We start from the raw sequence: 25,977 nt of genomic DNA, 5'->3' as shown, positions 1-25,977 counted from the left end.
ATTTTTGAAGCACGTCGTTTTGTGTTGCTGTAAAACACTCAACAAATGGAAAAAGGAGTGTCAAACTGATTTTAGCTCAGGGGCCAAATACGAAGCACTTTATCTGAAGTGGGGCCACAGATTTTAGGCGGGGACATTAGTAATTTAATCATTATTGTGATCTAGTTTGCACTTCTCCGTATAAATAAATAAATGATCAAATATATACGCCACTGATAATATTAAAGCAATAACTGACAGATTTCAGTCCCTGCAGGATCTTCACCTCTACGTTATTTGGTCCTATGAACATTTTTTTATGTAATTTGGGGACATTTTGTGAAACAATTGGAAGAAAATTGCAGGATTTCGGAAAATTTGAGAGTTCTTTTAACAATTTGAGATTAAAAATGACTTCCGTCCTCTGATATAAGCAAATATTGTGGCATTTCATTGAATTTGTGTCATAATTTGGAGACGTGTATAACTGAGTTAGTTGGCTTTAATGGCTTTAATGGGGTCTTTAAAGGGAAATTAAACAGAATATCATGGTAAACGTTTAATTGTAGTTTTAAATCGGTGAGCTTCAAGGTGAGAAGAGTTTGATGATGGTTCTTTTAAGCGTACTTTGATGAAATACTCCGCGTGTCCCTTAAATCATGATGCACAGGAAACAATAAACTTGGATTATGTACGACAGTGGTTCCCAAACTTTTCACAGTAGCCCTTCAGACATTTAACATAATGTCATAAACAATGTATCCCTACAGTGAAATGTCTCTGAATTTTACCAATCCTGTTGAGGAATTATACATAATATACAGTGTCCAGAAAAGTGCTATAAAAATTAGATGTATTATTGTTTTATTTCATTTTATTTCATTTATTTTTATATTAACTTTATGTTTTAGTGTTTGTTCTTTTCATTCAGTATTCCGGAGCAATTGTAAAAAAAAAAAAAAAAAAAAAAAAAAAAAAAGAAAAAAGCAATTTCCTCCTGGGATAAATAAAGTATACCTGATTCTGATTAATGATCAAATAGTTTGTTTTCCCACCTGTGGACCACGTGTGATTGAACTGGTCCTTATTTGGCCCTTGAACTAAAATGAGTTTGACACCTCTGCCTTAGAACAATCATTGATATTTGTGATAAAATAACCATAATAACAACAATATTAAAATCAACTTATACCATGAAAAATGTCATGTCTGTGTTTGAATGAAAAATAAATGAAGGCACATTATCTCCAGGAACAAACCAGGACATAAGACAGTGTTTCTCAACCTTGGGGTCTTGTGAGATCTCCTGGAATTTTAATGGGGATCTTAAACAACTGTATTCTATATTTTCATTTTCTCAAATAGAAATCTAGTTCAAGTAAAAATGCAGTATATAAATATCTGGTTTAACTTGTCACTAATCCACCAATGAATCAATAATACTTGAGTCATAAAAACAAACACCAAATCCAGCAATGTCATAGAAGCATGAGGAAAAGGTCACTTAGGTGTAGCCCCAGTCTGTCATGTTAAGACAACCTGTTCTCCATACGTGTCTGTTCTTGTGCTCTCACGCTCAACAAATTGCAGACTAAATTTAGAACAAGTTCCATTGTGTCAATGAGGGAGGGTCTAATGACGTCTATTATATGATTTAACTGATCTACATCAGCGTAATCTCAAGGTTAGACATACTGTAGGGATGTCGTCTTACCAACCTGCCTTTGTCCAATCAGTTTGTCATCTACAGAGCTATTTAAAAAGCTTTTATCAAAAACAAATTTAAATCTGCTACAATAGAAAATATGTGTGTGCGTGTGTGTGTGTGTTTTTGTATGTGGCAATTTTCCAAAATTCATTATTTACTGGCATAATAAACAGCCTGAAATCATGTCAAAAACACTTCATACAGGGATTAATTACGGTAAGTCTTATAAATTGAACCTATATCTGCAGTCATGTGAGCTGTCAGTGCAGTTTGCATTGATTGATTATACCTAATTAGTCATGCCACAATGGAGAAATCAGCAAAGAGCAGCAGCAAAAAAGATAAAAGGAAAAGCAAAATATACAAGATAGCAAAGACAGAAAGGAAAAAAAAAACATAAATATGTAAGTACGGTAGATAAATAACTTATGTGAAAAACAGTATCAGTAAATATATATTTAATCAAGTGGAGGCATTGCATAAAATATTATACATATTTTTTTTTAAAATACTGTAAACAATGCATCACATGGGGAGACTTATGTTTTAGTTTTGGACCGTAGCTGCATGGTCACTTCATAAAAGAAAATAAAAAAATGAAAGGAAAGCGAAATTTACAGGTTTGTGCACCATTAGTGTAAATGGATGGAATTATGTCATGGCAACATTTTATTCATTTATTCATTTATTTACCTCATCTACTCTACATGTAGTGCAATCTTTTTACAACATCTAAGCATGTTTTATTATTGCAACTAAATAAATACATTTATTTTATTGCATAATTGTGACAATCATCATTTCTTCCTAAAGAAGGGTAAGAAAAAACTTTATTAGAGGGAAAATATAAAAAGAGAGGGCAGTGTTACACAGTGGTGAGTGGAAAAAGAACAAGGGAGAGGGAGTTAGGGTGGAACAGTGGAAGGAGTGGGGAATTCCAGCTCTAATAAAGTGACATATTTTGGTGTTGCTAATCTTTGCCCATTTGCAACAGTTTTTGTTGTTGTTGTTGTTGTTGTTGTTTTCCCATTTACTATTCACATGTCCTAATGTAATTATTATTGGTATGAAACCTATTGTACAGTTGTGGAACATGTTGTGTAAAGCGATTACGATGATACTAATATAAACAGATTTCACTAATGTTTATGCAACAGGATCAATTGAGCAAAGTCGTTTACAAAAAAATAATTATACACCTGATGTCTAATTACATGCTTTAAATGGAAGCCACTCCTAAACAGATAAACTACTGGATTAAAGCAGCAACAAAGTGTCACGGCAAATTTGCGGTTGACCATGATTTATTGCTCTGGTTGAATGATGGAGTCCAGGCGAGGCATTGATGATTTTATAAAAAAGATTTATTATAAAATTAAAGACAAAAGGAGTAAAAAAGAAGCTTCCATCCTGAAAGAATGAAAGGCAAAAGGCTCGTGGCAGAGCAAAAAGGCAAGACCCACTCTAACTAACAGTTTCACAGCTTAAGCTTTTATACAGATAACAGAAAAGTTCCACCCTGGGGTAAGGAGAAGGGGGGAGTCAGATGCCCAACAGTGGAAACATTTGAGGATGATGAAGACGTGTATATTATGAGGAAGATTGGGCGCCACTATTATCTATCCTTGATAGTGTGTGCGTTCGTGTATATCTGCATGTGAGTTTGAGTTTTGGCCTTCAGCAGAGACTCTGTGTTGCACTGAGTACAATACGATCTGTACTGTTTAATCTAACATGATTCAGCTGTTCAAAAGTGCAAAGAGTAATGGAGTCATCATGTATTAAAACATGACAAATTGTACACATGAACACACATTTGACGATATTATGATGAATATAAAAATTGCCATAACAAAAGCAAACAAAGGGATGTCTGAAATGTCTGTAATACAGGAGTGACACATGAACTTAGTAACAAATGATTGGAATCAGAATCGGATTATAGACACACTGGTTAGTGTTGGGTCTGGAGATACTGTATGTAGTCAGATATTCATATGTACGCAAGACACTTTAAAAGCTACTCAAAAATCTAGATTTTGTGAAAATGTCTAAAACAAATAACTGAGATCATTTGGCCAGTACTTGAACATATAATAATTGTATGTATGTTATTAAGCGCATTCCTATTGAACAAAACAGGGTTTTTCTATACATTTTCCAACTTAGTTACAAATCAAAAGACTGATTGCATAAGCTTTGGTTTGTGTACACAGATTGTGTCGCTATACATTTCAGTAGATTATAATAATTGGTATACAACAATGAATACAGTTTTTATCATAGATTTTTTTTAATGCAATGTGTAAAAAAAAACCAAAAAAAAAAAAAAAACACAATTGCTTTAATTAATCTTAAATACTGTGAAATTGATAAACTTTTGAGGCTCATTAACCTATAAAAAAATAAACCACTGTTGAGAAATATTTGTCAAACTCATTTTAGGTCAAGGGCCCAATACGGACCAGTTCGATCGAGGTTTTAGGCTGGAAAACGAACCCGAAGTATAGAAGGCATCAACAACATCTAGGAAATAAGTGACAGATACTTAAATGTCCTTTGATTTTTTTTAATTTTTTGACCAATTTTTATTTAATTTGCAGGATTTGAAAAATTGCAAGATTTGGGAAAAATGTTTAGTTCTTTCAACAACAATTTAGACTTGATTTTTTTGGTAATTTACACAATGATTCGTGTTTTTCATTCTCATTTTCTCCTGTTGGCAACATCGGATGCTCTGAAGGGCTGGATTTGGACCCCAGGCCTTGAGTTGGACACATGTACAGTAGATAGTTACATCATCTTGGTTATTTTTAGCGATTTGTGCATTCCTGCATTGTTCGAGCAGATATTATATAAGGCTTTAACAAAAAACACAGGAGAGCTGCAGTTTGTTTTCATTGCGTTACGAACCATTAAACACATGCCAAGTGACCTGCAGGCCTCAGTAAACAGGGTTTCAGTGCAGTGTGGATAAACCTGCATCATGTATGGTATCACTGCAGAGGTGATGTGTCAAACATGTAAATCTATGTGATGAATACGATGAATTGCTTTTAATATTAACAGTAATAATGGTAAGGAAATTTAAGGCTTGTGATTACACCACATCAACTCGCTGGGCGTGGGATTGTCTTTTCTTTGTTGATACTGTCAAAACATTCCAAAGAGACGCACACCCATGTTGTCCACACCTCATTTGTGCCGAAGGCCAAAAACAACGTCACTTCTTTCTAGTGTTTCCTGTTGGGCTTTGAAAAAAAAAAAGCTTGGTGTGAAAAGTCCTGTTAAATTTGCACAGAATCCTGTCAATACTGTGGTGGCTCATTTGACGCAACTGATGTGGAAGTTTAGCTTGTAGATGTTTCATCTTTCATCCAAGAGACTTCTTCAGATCTAAAACTGATTAGTTGGAAGTCTGGGATTCATAGAAAGCTTGATTAACCTATCGTTGGGGTGCATTAGCATCCTATAGGTTTCCTGGGCAAAAGTGAAGCCGAATCATCTCTCACTTTCTATGGGGCGGCAACTGTGAAGTTGCTGATGCTAAAATAAACAGCAATTTTTGTAAACTTAGCAACAAACCACGTTTAAAAATGTGTGTGAATTTTTTTTAATGCTACTTTTTACTAGATAAGATAACTTTTATTCGTCCCACAAGAGGAAAGATATATACACAAATGGGCCTGTACACAGCACAGGGAGAAATAGTGAACAAAGACATTCCCCAATAAACAAACAGAATATATACACAGAAAATATAAAAACAGAATATATACACATACACTAAACTAGTTGACTGTCAGCGGATTTACAGCAATATTTGTGAAATTTGCGATATTTACTTTTCTTGTAAAAAATGTGAAATCTAAATATCAAAATCTAAATGTTAAATAGGAAATTTAAATCTAAATGTTAAATCTAAATCTAAATGTTAATCTAAATCTAAATGTTAAATGTTAAATCTGTCTGATAGTGCTCGTTCGCGTTAATGAGCTTTCATTTTTGTACTTCCAGTGAATTTGCATATAAGCTAAATATTTAGTTTCACCCGTGACATTTATATTTAAAATTTAGTAGGGTGTCCCGATCCGATATCGATATCGGTCCGACATCAGCCTGAAAACAAATACTGGATATCGGATTAAAATTTCCGATTTTTTTTTTTTCTCCCAATTGTAGAATACTGTGGCGATCATGTTGAAGGTTAAAATGTATGTAACCAATTGGTTAATAATACATGGGTCAGTTTTGCTGACTATTGCTCTCTGTTTGAGTAACATTACTTGATCAAGCCTTTTCTAACATTCCACACTACAAAATAAGTAATTTCTATTTTTTTTATTTAAGAAGATGAAGAAGAATAAGAAGAAGAAAAAAGTAATAAAAGTAAAGGGACATCCCTAACATTTAGATGTAAGATTTACATTAAACATTTAGATGTAACATGTATATTTAAATGTAAAAATTTACATTTAGATTTAACACTTAGCTTTAACACTGACATTATATTGTTACGAGAAAAAAACATCAGAAATTTCACAAATATTGCTGTAATTCTGGTCAAAAGTAACATTAAAAAAATTCACATTTTTAAATGTTGTTTGTTGCAAAATGTTGCCGTTAATTTAAGCATGCACAACGTTTCAATCGGCACCCCATAGTTGGGTGTGGAAATCTAACAAATTACTTTACTTCTTTTAAAATGTAGTTGTAATCTATTACTTTCACCACTGTGCATTAGGCAGGCAAATTTATAATTATTTATAAAAATCCTAAAATGTAACAATATTAAAAACAAAGGAGAAACACTCACTATAACTATGTCTGATAAAATGCCATAAAAACATGGTAAGACAAGCTTAAAGGAAGCTAATGCAGTAATTTTACTATTGAGTAATGTACATTGTTCCCCACTAGTGACGCATGCAGTTGGCTCTAGCCGGTTATGCTATGGTGACTTGCTGTTGCAGGTATGCTGGTGTCCTTCCTCTAAACATGACTCTTAATGTAGGCATGATCAGAGATATTTTCTGGAGCTTCTTCAAAGGTTATTCACTCATCACCTCTTTGCAGTGTGAACTCAATGTTCTTGTTGTGATGGCTAAGGTTGACATTCAAACCAGACCTCATAATACCTGTCAAGTTTTGGATTTGAAAATAAGGGAAATTTTCTGGCGCCCACTACGAGCCGTCCCACCCGTCCAACCAAGCTCCAGTATCCCTTATATTTTAAGATAGATGTACAAGAAATCTAAAATACCCACTTGTCAACCACTTACTGAATAAAATTATGTGATTAGAATCTGGTAGGTCAACCTTTATTAACATTGAAATGCTGTGAACCTTCCTACTAGGGCTGGGCGATATGGACCAAAACTCATATCTCAATATATTTTCTCAAAATGGTGATATATGATATAAATCTCCATAATTTGATCAAATAAAGTCTGACCAGAAAGACAATTCTGGGTTAAATCTGCTGATGAAAAATGCCACATAGGGACATTTATTATATTATGTATAGTTATTCATATCGCCAAAATAGAAAACTCGATACATCTTGAATCTCGATATATATCGCCCAGCCCTAATTCCTAAATGATAAAACAGCCTAAATATAAAATAAATGTGTAAATGAAGCACGTGTTTATTTAATATACTGACAGTTTATATACAAGTCAACATGTTGCAAATTTACTGTTAATTTCACATTGCTTGTCTTTAAGTTAGACATTAACATTTTATTTTCATTATATATTTTCTTTTAATTTCTCATGCTCACTCATGTGGTTCTCTGCTATTCACTAATGACCTATTAGACACATTTATTACAGACTTTACATTCTTTAACACTTTATAAAGCTGTGTATATTTGTGGAGCTTGTGATTGGCTGATTTTTCATGGTGACTTACGTGGTTTCTTCCGCTGTGGGAGACGTTAAAATCTCAGTTATTAATCTAACAGAACGTGTAACTGTGTCACATCCTGCTGCTCTTTAGGAAGATAAACTCTGTCACATTTCACAACGTATTTTCACCAATTCTTTGTTTTTTTTCCCGCTTCATTCATCCATCTCTTTTCTGAGTTGTTTCCGGGTTTGTTGCCGCTGTCGGCACTAATCTCGTGATAAATATATCAATGAAATGGCCCAGTCTGTAATAGTTAAATTCAAAATGTTTAATTACAATATATATATTCCCAAACAAGGCAAGAACCATCTTGAACATCCACTTAACTCTCTGTTCAGACAACCAGACTGGATAGGCATTTGCTATAACTTTAATTATGTAAAGCTGCTGGAGGCAATAGTTTTTCTATCAGATAAAGACATAATGTAGGCCTTGTTGATAATTAAATCTAATAATATTTACGAGGAAAAAAATTAAATAAAAACACTTCTATGCATTCGTCTACGGGACTCCACATCCCACAATGCAATGCTATGAGCACTATGAGATGACGCAAAATAAATAAAGTTGAATTGAATGCACAAAACTTTTCTAACAATGTCAATAAGAGAGTGTTTATAGTGAAGATTAAAACAAACTTTCAGGCAGCAATTTCATTTCATCTACGAGCTCAAACTATGGCTGTGTTCGAAAAGGCATACTAACATATGACTAGTATGTACTACTAGTATGTAGTGTGTTCACATTTGATAGTGTGAAAAAATTGAGTATGCAAGAAATACCCGGATGTATAGTATATTGGGATATTCTTAAAGTATGCACGGTGGACACGCTATCATACTCAACCGCCTAATAATGAATTGCAAGCAGACATTCAGGAAATGTTAAATCAACCAGGGACTGCTTCAAGCTAAAAATCAAACATTCCATTTTCAAGACAAAACCATCTCTTCTTAGTTTCTTTTGCAAATAGGGCTCTTGTTTTGAAGTTAACCGAGAGTTTTGTCAGTAGTAACTGGTGGATAATGTGGAGTATCCGAAAAGTCAAAATGAATTGTGGATATGCAAATTTTATGGATCAAATTATCACATGTTGATATTCTACTTGGTCACTTTCTGGCTTAAAACGCTTTCAAAAATTTCAAAGGTGGCAAATCAATGGAGATATTTAGCTTCAGTGTGCTTCAGGATTTTGTCGTAGGTTCGAAATGCATCTTGGGAAACTTGGAAGTATATCTAAGTGGGAATGGTCATCATCCTAATCATACTTATATAGTAGACATTCAGTTTGTAGTGTGCCATTTCGAACACAGCCTATGTCTGAAAAAGTTTTGTCTCCAGCAGCTTTTAACTCATTCTCTTTGCTTTACCTATTGCACTCTTTGCTCTCAGAATAGGGCCCATACCATTAGTGTCTTGTGTCTGAACAGATGACAATCACAACTGGAATTCTCTATTTACATATACCTGACAGAGCTGTAACGCAACTCACGCAAGTCTTTTTCCATTCGGCAAGAACTACATTTTCCCCTCAATGACATAACTGCACATAAACCATAAGAACAAGCACACCCATTACTGGTAGGCCAACTTTAACATCAAAAAAGGCCAAGCTCTCTCAGCTATGCATAGACTGGATGTTATCACATATGCTTATTAACTGCAGAATGGCTGCAGTACATAAGGTGTGTCAGTTTAGGCACAGATCCAAGAAACATTGACATTTAAGCCAAGGAAGAAACAGAGATGTGCAATGTGTTGGGTTTTTGCCAAGAAATCTGCAAACAATTGTTTGATTGTTGTTTGAGTAAAAGAACGTTCCAGAACAAAGATAATGATAGAGATCAGCGGGATCTTTGAAAATGCTATTTTAAGCAACAAAACAATGACACATTGGTCAAGGTTGATAGGCTAACGGATGAGTCGAGCAGGTCTAGTGGCCATGAACCTGTCTCTCACCTATTAATGAACCTCCTACAGCAATAATTGATCACAAGGCTGACTGTGTTTTTATTTTGATGCCAAAGTAATATCAATAATGATTGTTCTTAAGCGTGAAGCAAAAAGTAAAGGCATCAGTGCAGATGAAGCTTTAGGTAAATGCAATGAAACTGAAGATCTTTTCTTTCATTTGCTTTGAAATTTGATTGTCAGTGAACAGAGGATAAAATATAGAGTTTTGAAATGCTAAAACATGTCATTCGGATCTAGAATAAAAACAAGCAATGAGAACTTCTAAGTGGTTATGCTATAACAAATCCTAGTTAAACCCTGTGACCTCAGGAAGGAAACTAATACACACAAAGTTAGCACCTCATTCCAGCTGTCCTACACGCTAATATGTCCAACTACATTCCTGTTAGTGAACCAAGTTTTTTAACCAAATCAAGAGGACAAACAAAATCTTTATCAATTAGATCACCAGGATTCATTTCACCGTTCATTACCTCCTTAAACTCAGAGGAAGAGGTCAAGATATCAGTTTTCAGAAATGTAAGCAGAGTGAAGACATTCAACATGATACATCTTGAGATCTGACATTCTAACACTTTATTGTACGATTCCAGAAAGAGTTCACCAAACGAAAATGTCCCGTGTGACCAGTGTTGGGAACGTTACTTTAAAAAATAATAATAATAATTAGTTATAGTTACTCACTACTTGATCCAAAAAGTAACTGAGTTAGTAATTAAATTACTCTATAATAAAAGTAACTCATTACCAAGGAAAGTAACTCTTTGAGTTACTGTTAAAAAAAAAAGCTGCTGTATGTCATAGATGTCGTTGTGAGGTGCTTCATTAAATTTGAGTTGCTTACAACTCGACAAAGTCTTCACTCCTGGATATAATGTACACTTCACATGCACGTTCTGGCCTTTGACCACAATTAATTTAAAGATGTGTTTGTATCGCCACCTTAAAAATGCCAACTTTTCATTGGACTGCTCCACGCTCGCCATCTCTGCTGCTTCTTCAAATCTGTAATGGTTGTGTGTGTGGCGCGTGTGCTGGCACGTGTAAAAACAGTGGCTCTGATTGGCTACCATGAAACATGACGCCGTCTTAGCCAATCATAATCGCTCACCTTGTTTTTAACCCACCTCCTCACTACAGCTGCGTATGAAGCCAGGGGTGCTTTCAGATAACAGTTTATTCAATCAATGCATGTAACGCACCGCATTAAACGTTCAGTAATGTTAACGCCGTTGTAATGGTGTAAAAAATAATTAGTTAGATTACCCCGTTGCTGAAAAAAAAACCGCTGTTACCTAACACCGTTATTTTAGACGCTGTTATTCCAAACACTGCGTGTGACTAATGAAATTGTAAGTCTTGTTTGCACCCGTTGGTAGTCCTAACTTGGTCAGGTCAACTCGAGGTAATGGGAGGAGATGGTGGAATGCATGGCGCCCTAGCTACATCTTCATTATTGTCAAGTTGCTGGACTTGTGAATTTCTCTTGTAGATCTATCTATCTATCGATCGATCTATCTAAATAAATTTTGTATTGTTTGAGCATGTGTTCTGCTATTGTGTGTGATGTCATTGGTGGGAAGAGACATTGTTCTGTGTGTCTGTAGACAACTATAACAACATAGCCATCAACATGCACACTTATAAGTGTTCTCTGTCACATTTCTACACCACAGTAGAGCTGCAACTAACAATTACTTTTGTAGTCGACTGAGCTATCAATAATTTTTTCGATATGTCGACTAATCACAATTATTGTTTTTGTTTTGAAGCGCATATTTTTGAATCGCTATTTCAACCCACCGGCTTAAATCCTCACACCTCTGAAAGTGACCCTGTTGTGCTCTGACAGCATGTGTTACAGAAAAGAAATGAAGCAATGGCAGGACAAAATAATGCGTTCCTAATAGAGAAATTGTGATCACAATAGAAAATAAATATATTCAATAATACAAAGTACATGTGGTCTTGAACAATACTCATAACGGAAAGACTTTGTAAATAAAAAAGTAACAAAAGATGTTGCTAACCTGCCTTAGTTCTGGTGGTAAGAACTTGAAACCAACTAAAGGACAGAAGGTCTGTATCATCCTCAACCATGGATATTGGTCTCATATCGATGACTATCATATTCAGAATTAGGGCTGGGATAAACAATTATTTTTTAAACGATTAATCTAGCGATTATTTTTTCGATGCATCAGTTAATCTAACGATTACTTTTTCCAGTTCGATTCGACTCGATTCGATTATCTCCCCATTATTGACTAAAAGAAATTTGTACATTTACATATCTAAAATGAAAAAAAAAAAAAAAAAACATGAATTCCTTAACATTGCAATATATGTTTATTGCTCTTCAACTCAAAATTCCAAAATAAAGTTCCACTAAGAATATAAAAGTACAAAAGAATGTATTCAGAGTCAGAGGTAGCATTCAATAAAATAAAAAGGCAGTGGGAGCTGGCAGCCTGTCACGGTTGCAGCCTTACACCACAGCACTGACACTGTATATATATTGATACAATATCACAACTTTTTGATGAGTGACACAAGGAAGAGAGGAACACAAATGACAAGCATCGGTGAGTGCATGCCTTTGATTCCCTATCTAACTGGGAGAGCTCCAAAGGTGTCATAATTTAGCCAGCGACACATAATGACACAATGTTTAATGACAGCCTTCATGACACTTTATTCATAGGGCATATTAAGAGTTCCTGGTATAGCTATAGTACTGATGCACAGTCTGCAGGACAAGATGGGAGACTGTCGAGCTACTCAGATTCGTTTGCGGTAATTTTGGCTTTTAAAAACACCAGATGAAAAAACACAAGCCAAGTTGTTTGCAAATTGTGCAAGAAAGAGTTTGCCATATCACCGGAGCTTTGCAGCCTTCGCTACCACCTGAATGTAGAGAAAAAGCAACAAGTTCGGTGTCAGAAAAATGATCTGTTTATGATGTGCTAACTTATAGCACTACATAGGACATTTTATTTATTAACTTATTACAAGCCCAGTGCAATAATTATATACTAATCCTGAGGCGGCACTTTATCACTGTTTTAAACGTGTGTTTTTATACATTTTTATTATGTGTTTTTATGCTATTATTTTCAAAGCCTAATAGTCCAGCCCTGTGTGGAAAATGTTGTTCTGTATGCGCCTATAGTGTACAGCATATGTATGAATGGCAATAAAATCTATTTCATTTGTATTTTCTATTATTTGGAGATTGACAAAAGTACATATCAATATGACAGGTAGGCCTCGGGACTAGTCTCAATATGGAGGAATGCTATGCCTGCATCTGTTCTAGTCTGTTAAAAAAAATAATAAATGACTTTATAAAGCCACTTTGAGACATATCAATGTTTTGATCTGCCACAATAATGTAATTAATTGAAATCACCCTCAAGTTGAGGGCATTTCTCAGCAATTTTTAGGTGTGATTAAAAAAAGAGATTAATTTGATTAATTAATTACAGAGCATGATTAATTAATCGCACAATTTTTAAAATCTCTTGACAGCACTAAAGTTATTCATGATAATGACAGCGTAATGTCAACCTTACGTATAAAACTTCAAGTAAAGTGTTACCAAAACATGTATTCATTTCGTTATTTGTGAAATTTCATCTAAACCTTGTTCTGAATTCAAGTATACATTTAGTCACTTAGAAAGTGCTATTGAGAACAAACCACACGAAACCACTCGTTGCCATGGGTTGTTAATTATCACAATGTGAGCTGTCTTTACTTTAAAATTGCTAAAATAGTTTGTTTAAATGTAATTTAAACAAACGATTCATCTATGACAGCAGTGAGTTTTTCAGGTGATTTTCCTGACATGGTGAAATAAAAATATAACCTTTGTAACAAATAATATAAGATTCATCAGTAGCTGAACTTTGAAAATCTAAAAATTGCACAATATTTCTTCATGCAATTTCCTCTCGTTAAGATATTTGTGGATTTGTTTGCAATAATGCAGAAAAACTAGTTCCACGGGATATTGAGAGGGAGGTCCTGGGTCAAAAAAATGACAAAGGTGCTGCAGAGTTCCTGAAATATGTGAAATCTTTGGTTACGTCACAGCCATTATTGCTCGTTATTATATTAGGACCTCAAACTCCAGCTACTGACATGTTAAAAAGCTCATAAAGCTGAGTGGTTCACAGAGTCAAGGCTGAACTCAATTACAGTGACTGGCCTCAACTAAAAAGCTTCACCAAGGATACAAAAGAAGGAATTATCGTTTTTGACCTTTTCTCAAATCTTATCTGGTGAGTTTAATTAGTTACATTTTCTGATTTAATGCAATGTGTATGCTTTCTGTTTATGGCTCTTCAATATAGGAATTCAAACTTGCTTCAAGCATTTCAACTATTTCTGATTTAATAATTTGCTAATAATTGAACATATAACATAACATTAGATTAAAAATATCACCACAAAACTTCCTGCTGAGGTTTTATATTGATAATTGGTTTTTTTGTTTGTGGGAAATTGTGTATTTTCAAGCCCAGTGGTGGACACTTGGGTCATTTCTATGTGGAGTTTGCATGCTTGGTAATATTTCTTAATTCTTATCATAATTTAGACGATAGGTCTCTGGTTCGCACAAATATTGCATTATAGGGCTTGTTGCGCTTTGGCAACAGAGTTATTAAAGCTTAGAAAAACATTTTTTTTTAGAAATCTCCATTACATATCTAAAAGAGGCGTGAGCAGTTCATTCTTACGTTCCTCAATAAAGATCATTGGAACTTGCCCACTTTGCATTATTCGTTCCATCAATAGCATGTCTAATTTCTTCTATTTATCTCTAGTCCATCGCTAGTCATCATTTGAAATTACTGGGTTATATATATTTATACTTTTTATACTATATACTCTATATACTTAAAATATAATTTTCTTCTGTATTATAACTTCTCATAATAGTCTCTAAAGGCATGATTGTTTTTCTTTGGGTGTATTAGAGTTCTATCATTTGACAGAATAGATCATATTGGAAATTTTGTTGCAGATTCCTTGATTTTCCAGGACAATAATTCAGCTGTTAGAAGTGGCAACTTCTTTTCTATATCTAGATCACTTTTTCATCCCACCTTGTGTAAGCTGAAGTTTGGGTAGCATTAAAGCAAAAAAAAAAAAAAAATCTTTCTGCCAACCAATAATGTAACACATCACAACCTGAATGCGTCACTAAATGTCCTTTCATTGCTTTATACTAAACAACACGGTGCATGGTATGAAATTACAATGTTACAAGATTAGATCGCAGTTCAGAAAAAACGAGAAAGTAGTCTTTCTGCAAGTATCTCTGCAATGTTGCACAAGTAGGTCTTGTGCCCTTGACGTAACATTCTGCAGATATCCAAAAGTGTAAAATCCATTATAAATCTCTGGAATCTCTAGAAGAAATCTAGAACGTTTATTCTACAGTTGTTATGTGATGGGTCCACTCCTGTGGATCGGTACAAACTACAGTTTCAGGTACAATGGAAATCTCTGATGATCATATAATGTCCTGGAAATGTTGAGAGAATGAAGAATAGTATTTATATAACAGTTAGGATTCTTGGATTACATTTTCTACATGGAATAGAACAGATTCATGAGTAGGTGTAACACTAGTCTTGCCCAGGAAAATAATGATGAGGAAAATGCACTCATTTGCCACCTCCTCTTGACTGTCACATCATCCTTCTCCCAAAAGATGTGATTGCTTGTAAGAAAAGAATAGCATTAAAAAATGGTACAGTAGGTCCAAACGTATGGTCACCCCTATTTTTTTTTTTTTTTGAAAAATCACAATGAAATGCATAATCCCGAACCAATATGGATGAAACTTGAGGGGGTAATTGAGGAACCAACTGGACAGTTGGAGACAAATTTCATAAAGATCAGTAAGTTACAAACCAAGACATTTACATTTTAAAAGTATGGCTTAGGAGAATGAAATTGAATTGTCATCATCCCTAATACGCAAAAAAATAAATGCAGGATATAAGAAAAAGATGAACTGCTATCATAAGCTTTGACTAGTGTTTTAGAGGCATAATTAACTAAAAATCATAAACCCTAAAGTTCAACCGACAGGTATTATGGGAATTATTGACAGCTACACATCATTCATGACCATTTTGATAAGAAATCTCTTAATGTAGTCTGGCAAACTGGGGGTCCCAAACAGCATCTTGCATTGGGACCCCCACAAAACTAGAAAATGCATTGGATTACATCTTCCTGAATGTCAAACGTGAGTTTGTGTAACATGCGTAAAGTATCACAACCAGAAAAATCACCAGTATTACCATTAATGACATATAATAACATTTTCACAGACTATCGGTGCCATCCATCCATCCTCTGTACCTGGACATTCCTGCACTCAAACAAGTCTGAATGGCTGCAACGTTGTTACACATAATCGTACTACTGGTGACAGGTGAGAAAATAGAGCTTATATTGTGTAAAAAATGTGTATAATATGAACAGCTCAATGAACAGCTTATTTTGGCAACCGAAATACAAACTTTTCCAATCTTTTTCAAATAATAGTAGAAATCACAGAGGCTTTGACATAACATTTCCTCAAGAACCAGCCAAACAAAACAAGATAATAAATGGACAAAATGACTAGACTGAGATGAAGGCATAAACAGGAGTGTCTGTATTGTTAAAAAAAATAAATTCAGAGACTGTTTCTGAAGTAAAGAGGAGCAGAGATTCACCATCTTAGTCACATACTACATAAGGTAAAGGTAAAGTAATAAAATACGCTTGTTTTCAAACATATTTTGAATACATTAAGGTTCAGTGAATCTGGAGACAATTTGTGCTCAAGGAACATGGCTGAAAATTGTCAAGGGATGCTTAAAAGCAGCTTTTTACTCATACCAGGAACCATGCCATGAATTACTTGTTTAATGCACATGTTCAGTTGTTGTAATTCGTAAATGGAAGGTAAATTTCCATTGTGAAAATGTACTATTTTTAGCAATACATTCATTTTTTTATATTTTCAACAACAATAAAAGAATAGCGTGAAAGAGTAAAGGCCACATCGTGCAAGTACGTTTCTTTCATCATGAATTGGACATGATTTCTAATCCATAAACCTTACCAAATGTTTCTACATTTATCATTAAATTACAAACTGTAAAGAAAAAACTAAACTAAACTCCAAAAGCCACTTTTTTATTAGTTAGGGTTTAGTTACTCTTTTAAATAGTTAAAATTTGTGTTAAGGAGGAATGTGTTTTTGTTGATATTTCCTTCATATACTGAAGAAAATTGCAAAAACATGTGACTGTATTTTATGCTCTGATCCAAATTTCAGCAACACCAGTGCCAATACATGCCATGAGTATTTTTAGTTCTTCAACTACGGCAAAAAGCTAATGAACTCCCAACCACAACTTCGATAACTACAACACTACAGATGAACCAACAACTACCACGTCTGAACCCTCCACGACTGCTACAACTACCTCCCCCCCAACTATTACAGTAGACCTAATGAATACAATGTTTTCCTCGACAACAACTGCACGTCGTCGTAGACGCGCCTCAACAATCTATTCAACAATGACCACATCTCCTGAGGATACCACAATGACATCTTTCCCTACAACTGCTACATCTGTAACCACTTGCCACCACGACCCCCTCCCCCACAGCTATTACAGTTGACCTAATGAATACAATGTTTTCCTCAACAATTACTACACGTCGTCGAAGAACCGCCACAACATCTACTCTACAATGACTGCATCTGCTAAAGAGACCACTGTGATATCCTCGCCTACAACTGCTACCACTGAGCCAATAACAACAATATTTCCCTCAACAACTATCACATCTGCCCTAACATCCACAACTGCTACACCTACCCAAACAGTCAGTGAAACATCTGTCCAAACAACAACACCTGCCCAAACAGTCAGAGAAACATCTGTCCAAACAACAACACCTGCCCAAACAGTCAGAGAACATCTGTCCAAACAACAACACCTGCCCAAACAGTCAGAGAACATCTGTCCAAACAACAACACCTGCCCAAACAGTCAGAGAAACATCTGTCCAACAACAACACCTGCCAAACAGTCAGAGAAACATCTGTCCAAACAACAACACCTGCCCAACAGTCAGAGAAACATCTGTCCAAACAACACCACCTGCCCAAACAGTCAGAGAAACATCTGTCCAAACAACAACACCTGCCCAACAGTCAGAGAAACATCTGTCCAAACAACACCACCTGCCCAAACAGTCAGAGAAACATCTGTCCAAACAACAACACCTGCCCAAACAGTCAGAGAAACATCTGTCCAAACAACAACACCTGCCCAAACAGTCAGAGAAACATCTGTCCAAACAACACCACCTGCCCAAACAGTCAGAGAAACATCTGTCCAAACAACAACACCTGCCCAAACAGTCAGAGAAACATCTGTCCAAACAACACCACCTGCCCAAACAGTCAGAGAAACATCTGTCCAAACAACAACACCTGCCCAAACAGTCAGAGAAACATCTGTCCAAACAACAACACCTGCCCAAACAGTCAGAGAAACATCTGTCCCAACAACAACACCTGCCCAAACAGTCAGTGAAACATCTGTCCAAACAACAACACCTGCCCAAACAGTCAGAGAAACATCTGACCAAACAACGACACCTGCCCAAATAGTCAGAGAAACATCTGTCCAAACAACAACACCTGCCCAAACAGTCAGTGAAACATCTGTCCAAACAACAACACCTTCCCAAACAGTCAGTGAAACATTGGTCGTAACATCGACAATTGCCCAGACAGTCAGGGAAACATCTGTCCAAACAACAACACCTGCCAAACAGTCAGTAAAACATCTGACCAAACAATGATATCTGCCCAAACAGTCAGTGCTACATCTGCTCCAACAACAATTTTCCAACAGTGACACATTTCTACCTACATTGGCAGAAGTGTTAAGTGTTGTCGTGCGCTTTTTTCTCCCTCAATATGAATGGGGAAATTTACACACAAGCACTAGTAAATCGTGCATCTCCAGAATTTAAAGAACTTGAAGGAAGAGTCATCCAGTCAGTAAGTTTACAGTGAAAGTGAAAATGGAAAATAATTTGATGTACCTCATTTTACTAAAAGAAAAAAAACTTTTGTCTTGCAGATAGAACAAGAACTTAATGAAGAATTTCCTCTTCTCTTTCACATATCACAGTTGTTGCATTCAGGTATGTTGAAAGAGTTGCTGACAAATAAGTTCCACAGTATTCCAGAACACCATTTAACTAACGTCTTTGTCTTTGTTGATTATTTAGTCCAATCGAAACAAGAGCTGCTGGAGTTAATGTGCAGATTGGAGCTATGTTCGATCATAGTAATGGAACAGCACCACCAACTTCAGATGTTGTCAGAGTGTTAGCCGAAGCTGCCAACACTACCCACAACTTTACTATTGACTTTGATGCCAACACAGTTCAAGCAATCGTTGGTAATTACTCAGAGTTGTAAAAGTATAATGAACAGAAATTATTCATTTGCAACAGTCCTAATTTACTGTTTTGAAACTGTTTACAGATGACACTACACTGATACATGCAACTGAAGGACCTTTAGGTTCAGGTACTGCAGCTACAATGGCAATTCTACAGTAAACTGCAGCCAACGAATGTCAACGCAACGGCAAATGCGACTGCTAGTGTGAATGCTACAGCGCGTCAATCTCTACCACTACATCAACGGCTACAGCTCAAACCAGCCCAACAATCGGGATCATCGCTGCCTCCTGCTTTGCACTATTGTCATGGCACCTGTCCAGCTTACAGCAGCAACTGTGATGAATATCGCCTACATCCCCAAAGGCAAAAGGACATGAATTGCTGTTTGCAGTATGAAAAAATAAACTGCTCCGTATAGCAGAATGAACAATTTTTTTAAATTTAATCTTATATTTATGTTACATTTTTATTTATGCTACTTTAAGTTTATGATTACAGCTTTCTTGTAGCTTGTAAATACATATATATATATATATTAGGAAGCAGGAGGAGGAAGAAAAAGGGGTAGACTGGGTTGCCTTTAAAAGCTTGACACATTATGACTAAATATTGAGTATATTTTTGTATATTTATAGTATATTTAGGTATACTTGCTTAATGTATTCCGTGAGATGTAGTCTATAATAGTTTGTGTAATGTTGAATATGCCTGATTACTGGACTAAATCTTTTTCAAGGAAGTAATTAGTCAAAATGCTGATAATGCTCTTGCACAAAATTGAGTGACTTCTGGAAAAAATAAAACACATTATGCAACTTCCAGCGTGTCACTAGTTTTATTTCATTAGGTTGTAAGTAACTGTTGTAAATGTTTTATAGTGAGTTCTTAATAAGTGCAAATTCTGTGTCCTTTGTATATTATATATATAGTATTGTGTATCATTTATGCAAGACACATTGAAGTTTACTCATAAAAAACCAGCAATAAGAAGGAATTATGCCTTCAAATGTTTAGAAGCAAAGCTAAAGGAACCTAAAGAAAAATTGTTTTCGCTGATCTCTGCTGGGTGAAAGGCTAAAGTCAGCTAAACTTTAGGACAAAGCTGAAGTGCCCGAAGAGTGTAGTAACATTTTGGCATTTGACATTGACCAGGTGTACTAACAACCCATAATGGGACTATGCTGTGAAGGTCAATTTATTTTGACAAGCTATTTTGTTATGCAAGCACTCACATGCTAACATTCTTTCCACCATGGCAATGTGATATAATAATGCGTTTGCCGCAGGCACAGTGACTGAGACCGTACTTATTCCACTGCCATTATGTAAAAACACAACACTCAACAACTAGTTTGCCAGGTATTTGGTTAGTTCCACACAATTCTTTGATTGATTAATAGTCATTGACTGATTATTATTTAAAAATTTGCAATTTAACAGCTTTTTACTTAATCATTAGTGACAATAACTGTAATGCTTAAAAGTTGCATTGCTACATTTCTCAGATTGGAACTCAACATTTGCAAAACAATTGTACAAATAGCAAAACACCTGCAAAAGCCAGTCTGTTGCTCAACATCCTTAGTTGATCTCTCAATCGTAATATCTTTGTCAATTAACATGTCAGTACCATCAGAATTGAAAGTCCTTGTGATCGCAATACAGATGTTGTAAAATACTGCAGTGTACTGTTATGGGGCACCGTTTGTAAATTTGCTCATCCTGCAAAAAAACAAGCACATTTTTCACATTTAGCTAACTGGTGTGAATTTTTATGACTCACTTTTTTACACATTTACCAAATTAGTTTAATATAAATATTAAATCTTAATCTAAAGATTTAATCTAAAGATTTAATCTAAAAATTTAATCTAAAGATTTAATCTAAATGTTGAAACTAAATGTTGATGTAAATCTAAATTCTTAATTTAAGTCTAAATGTTAAATTTAAATCTAGATATTATATCCAAATGTTTCAGGTGAAAGTAAATATCAAGCTTATATGCAATCTAAGCGGAAGTAGTAGTATGACTACATTTGGGAAGGTAGATATTGAAGACGTTTTGATTCGTAGTAATTAGCCTTTGATAAGCTTGATAGCTTCGACTACACTAGCATCGGGTATATAGCAGGTAGCAAAAACAATAATTGATGATGGTATGTTTGTTTATCATCATGGATTGGTCCTGCTGGTTCTGTTCCATGAATTGTGACTCTGATCGCTCAAAGAAAGTTTTAAGAAAGACTCCAGCAGGAAACTTGTTGCTCGGCAGCTTTAAAAAAATGTCTGCCTTATCCGCAATCAGGTCTCCACAACCAGCCCTGATCTCTTTAAAGGTCCTATATCATGCAAATCAACTTTTTTGAGGTTTTAAACCTTGTTACAATGTCAATTCCTTATCAAAAACACCCCCAAAATATTATTGGGCTTCCTTCCTGCATCTCTGAGAAATCCTCAATAATCCTGCTCTGAGCTGCTTCTCTGCACTCTTCTGAAAAACGAGCGGTTCAAATGCTAGTGACGTCACTAGCATTCTGAACCGTCCCCTCCAGGAAGTGCCTGCTGCCGGTGCCGTGTTGAGTCCACAGTGAACACTGAGGCACACAGGAAGTAGACATCGTATCGCCTTTGACTTAATCTGACGTGTTTGTGACCCAATGCCATGCAACGGTTGAGGGTGATAAACAAATGGTTATCACCTTAAATGCACTTTTCCTGTATTTAATGAAGATGAGGAGGAGAAGAATGTGACTTAGCAGGCTTAAAACTCCGTTGAGTGATTGAAGCTGCTGACTGCTGCTGCTGCTGGATGAACACAGTGCGCAGACGGACTCACACAATAGCCGCTTAAATATCCATGTGTTTTACTGTAATGTGCAGTTTTTGGTTGAAAACAAAACAACAGTGTGTGGATAGCAAGATAAAATTGCTTTGGTGATCACTGATTTGCCTCAGAGCGAGGCATGCAGGAGCCTCACAGTGTATAGACACGCCCACTCGTGAATGTGCTTAAGCAGGCAGCAAACAGCCACTTGGTTAGAAAGTCACTTTTCAGATGGCTTAAACTCTGGAAGAAAACAGGCAAATTTGGGAAAATAAACCTAAAAATACTATGTTTTTGGGGTTCTTAGAACAAATGAAGATGGTGAAAAATGCATGATATGGGACCTTAAGCTATTATTTTGGTACTACTTACTTCCACTTAAATTTGCACATGAGCTACATGTTTAGTTTCACCTGAAACATTTAGATATAACATTTAGAATTTATATTAAATATTTCAATGAACTTTTCTTTTTTACTCCTGCATTAAACCACCAACTTAAAGTGGTGGTGGAGGGTTTGAGCAACAAATGATCCAGGGGACTATGCGTCAGGGGCTTATTGCCCCGGTAGGGTCTTCCAAGGCAAACAGGTGTAAAAGACCAAATTAAGTTGCACATAGCCTCTCTCCACCCTCGGGTGGGTGGATAGGTCCTTACTTGTTGTTTATGCCTATTGGTCGAAGTATACAGAGTATACACCCATGGATTCTTTACACTCTAAAGATTTAATCCAAGAAGGTTGGATACTCTGAGCTCCTGTTTGTTATATCTGGACAGAGTGTGTTGAATTGATTCAGCTTTATCTGCATTGCTAACTACTTCTGAAGCACGGGTGCCTTTGGAAATGTAGGCGGATGAGATGTTTTGTGGCTGTAATGGTCGACACGACTCTGCAGCATCAATGGACATCTGGGAGAGTGACTCGCCAACGGAGCGGGACCTTCCATCACACACCCTTCCATCCCCATTCAAGATGGGATGGAAGGGTGTGTTCCAACTACAGAAGGATCACACTCCACAGGCTCCTTGGTAAGGTCTATTCAGGGATACTGGAGAGGAGGGTCCGCCGGATTGTCGAACCTCAGATCCAGGAGGAGCAATGCGGTTTTTGTCCTGGTCACGGTACTGTGGATCAGCTCTACACCGTCAGCGGGTCCTTGAGGGTGCATGGGAGTTTGCCAACCAGACTGGAGAAGGCATTTGACCGTGTCCCTCGGGGATTCCTATGGGGTGTTCTCTGGAGTATAGGGTATCGGACTGCTGATGTAGGGCCATCCGTTCCCTGTACGACTGGTGTCAGAGTGCTGGCAGTAAGGTGAACTCAATTTCCAGTGATGGTTGGACTAAGCAAGGGCTGCCCTTGTTACCAATTCTGTTATAAACTTTTATGGACAGAATTCCTAGGTGCAGCGAGGGAGTCAAGGGGTTCTGGTTGTTGGACTCAGGATTGGGTGACTGCTTTTTGCAGATGATGTGGTCCTGTAGGTTCGATCAGGTCGTGACCTTCAACTCTTACTGGATCAGTTCACAGCCGAGCGTGAACTGGCCAGGAAGAGAATCAGCATCTACAAATTTCCTCGACCGGAAAAAGGTGGAGTGCCTTCTCTGAGTTGCGGATGAGGTTCTGCTCCATGTGGAGGTGTTCAAGTGCCTCAAGGTCTTGTTCATTCCTTCCTCTGAAGGAAAGATGGAGCGGGAGATCGAAAGACAGATTGGTGCAGTGATTCGGAGTCTGCCCCGATTGGTCATGGTGAAGAGTGACCTGAGCTGAAAGACAAAGCTCTAGATTTATCGAATGGTCATGACCAAAAGAATTAGATCACAGGTGCAAGTAGTCAAAATCAGTTTCCTTCGTAGGGTGGCTGGGCTCTCTCTTAAAGATAGGGTGAGAAGCTCAGTATCAGGGAAGGGCTCAGAGTAGAGCCACTGCTTATCCGTGTTAAGAGCCAGATGAGGTGACTCGGGTATCTGATTAGGATGTCTCCTGAACGTCTCCCTGCTGAGGTGTCCCGTCCCACAAGATGGAGAGCCTGGGAACGCCTTGAGTATCCCCGGGAAGAGTTGGACAAAGTGAAGTCTGGGCCTCCCTGCTAAGGATGCTGCTCCCGCGACCCAAACACAAATAAGTGGCAGAAGAGGATGGAAGGACAATAAACAACAACAGAACGTAAACTTGTAAATCTAAAAGTTGTGGATTACATGTTCCAACTTTTCGATCTTTATAATACTATAGTCTGTTTATGGTTGATTTTTGGCAGTTCATTGATGTCTTCAACAGAGATAAAGACAAATGTTAGTATTCTACAGTGTATCTAAATAATGGAAAACATGTTACATGTCACTTGGCTTTGGACAAGCTTTACTGTATTTAACGAGATCAAGCCCTACCCTTTGAATACTGATTTTTTGACACACGTCAAAAACCCAACACAGCTCATTACAAATCTTTGGAATTCATCATAAGACAAAACATAACACAAGTCTGTCTCACAGTTTATTTGATTACCATAATTAATAGTAATTTATTTGAAATAAAAATATGAACAATTGTGTTTAAAAACAACTCTATAAATAAATCTATATTTAGAAGAGGAACGCTGTCTAGCCTAACCTGCTCTTCAGGGTCATTGGGCGGTAGAGCCCAGCCCACCTAGGGGTTCACACCCAGCACAGGTGCCGGTCCATCACATGATTAGAATATCACAAACACACTTCAACAACAACACAAGGTGTTTATTAAAGGTTGTGAGAAGAAGAACACACCTGACAGCAGGTTCAGACAATTTATTAATAAAGTAAAGAGATTTGTAATCAGAGTTTTACGTAGCTTTGGATAAAAACGTCGGCTAAATTAAATTGTAATCTTGTAAAATGTCCATATTAACCACATCACACATTACAGGCAAAACCGACACCGGCAAAATATGTAATTACCACAATAATTACATGTTGAAACATAATATACTGTTTGTATTCTACAATAATTATGATTTGAAAAAGATTAAAAGAACGTAGTTCAGATTTAGTCAACAGATAGATTAGGCTATTATTATCCGCTCCACCCTTCCTGTGGTTTTATGAGTCAGACAATAAACTCGTCTCAATGACTAAAGATAAATAGTGGAGCGGATAAGTGAAGATTTTAGCTAGAATTGTACATTTTGATTCAATCCCCAAATTTGGCACAATTGTTCTTTATGGTATTCTGAACAATTCTAGAACTCTAGCCATCTTGAAAATCCTATATTGTTATGTATAAATGTTCTTACTGGAGCCACAGACCATCAGGAAACAGTTAATGCAGTTTACAGTAGTTTAATCTCCAAAGTTGTTGCCACATGGTTCTGCAAGGCAGGGTATATTTCATTCAGTAATATTAAACAATATATAATACACAAGGTTAAACAATATACAACATTTGGTTGCAGGTTACTTACATTTGTAACAAACAAAGGACGCATGAGCAACAGCATGGAGCACAGCAGGTGCTGCACAGGTGTGCCTATTAGTAGTCTCTCTCTTGGGTGTGGCTTCTTGTCCCCTGGTGCCTCCATCTAGTGGGCACCTGTGAGACTGCTACATTGACATTCATTTACTATAGTTTTTGACATATATATATAGCAGCTATTTTCCAAAATGCCAATGACCCTAAATGACATTTTTCATTATTGTCACATGCCTTCTTGATTATTATTGCAGCATTTAGTGTGAAATATGTATTGATATATGTAAATTCATTGTTAGATTTAATACAGAAAAATAGTCAATATGGTGGCCAACTCCAAGATGGCCACCACACCAGTTATTTACGTAAGAGATGTCAAAGCAATTTGATGTTCTGTTTCCTTTCTTCACTCACACATACAACTGCACAATGCAGAGCATGGGAGACCAGCCTTAAATCAGGTGAATCTTCCAGAACATGGCTTTTTGTGTCCATATTTGGTTAGTTCCTGACAATTGGCTGCAATTTGTGCTAGTTTTGTCCAGCAAACCCTCCAAATATCTCAATCTTTTGTCCAACCCCAATGCTCAGGACTACCGAGTTCAGGGTTCAATAAAGT

At 36.3% G+C, this 25,977-nt stretch overlaps 1 long non-coding RNA gene across 1 annotated transcript; it reads right to left on the bottom strand.

Annotated features, from left to right (window-relative positions):
- Positions 1-82: 82 nt before the first annotated feature.
- On the bottom strand, positions 83-23,309 carry LOC114480306 (uncharacterized). The gene is made up of 5 exons (XR_003676082.1): positions 23,297-23,309; positions 16,224-16,227; positions 13,507-13,513; positions 6,378-6,381; positions 83-265 (listed from the first exon to the last, which is right to left on the bottom strand). It is a non-coding gene; the product is annotated as an uncharacterized LOC114480306 (long non-coding RNA).
- Positions 23,310-25,977: the final 2,668 nt, after the last annotated feature.

The sequence above is a fragment of the Gouania willdenowi genome, chromosome 18, assembly GCF_900634775.1.
Source record: "Gouania willdenowi chromosome 18, fGouWil2.1, whole genome shotgun sequence".
Taxonomy (NCBI): Eukaryota; Metazoa; Chordata; class Actinopteri; order Blenniiformes; family Gobiesocidae; genus Gouania; species Gouania willdenowi.
Note: the sequence above shows the minus strand (reverse complement) of the source record. Positions and strands in the feature narration are given on the sequence as shown.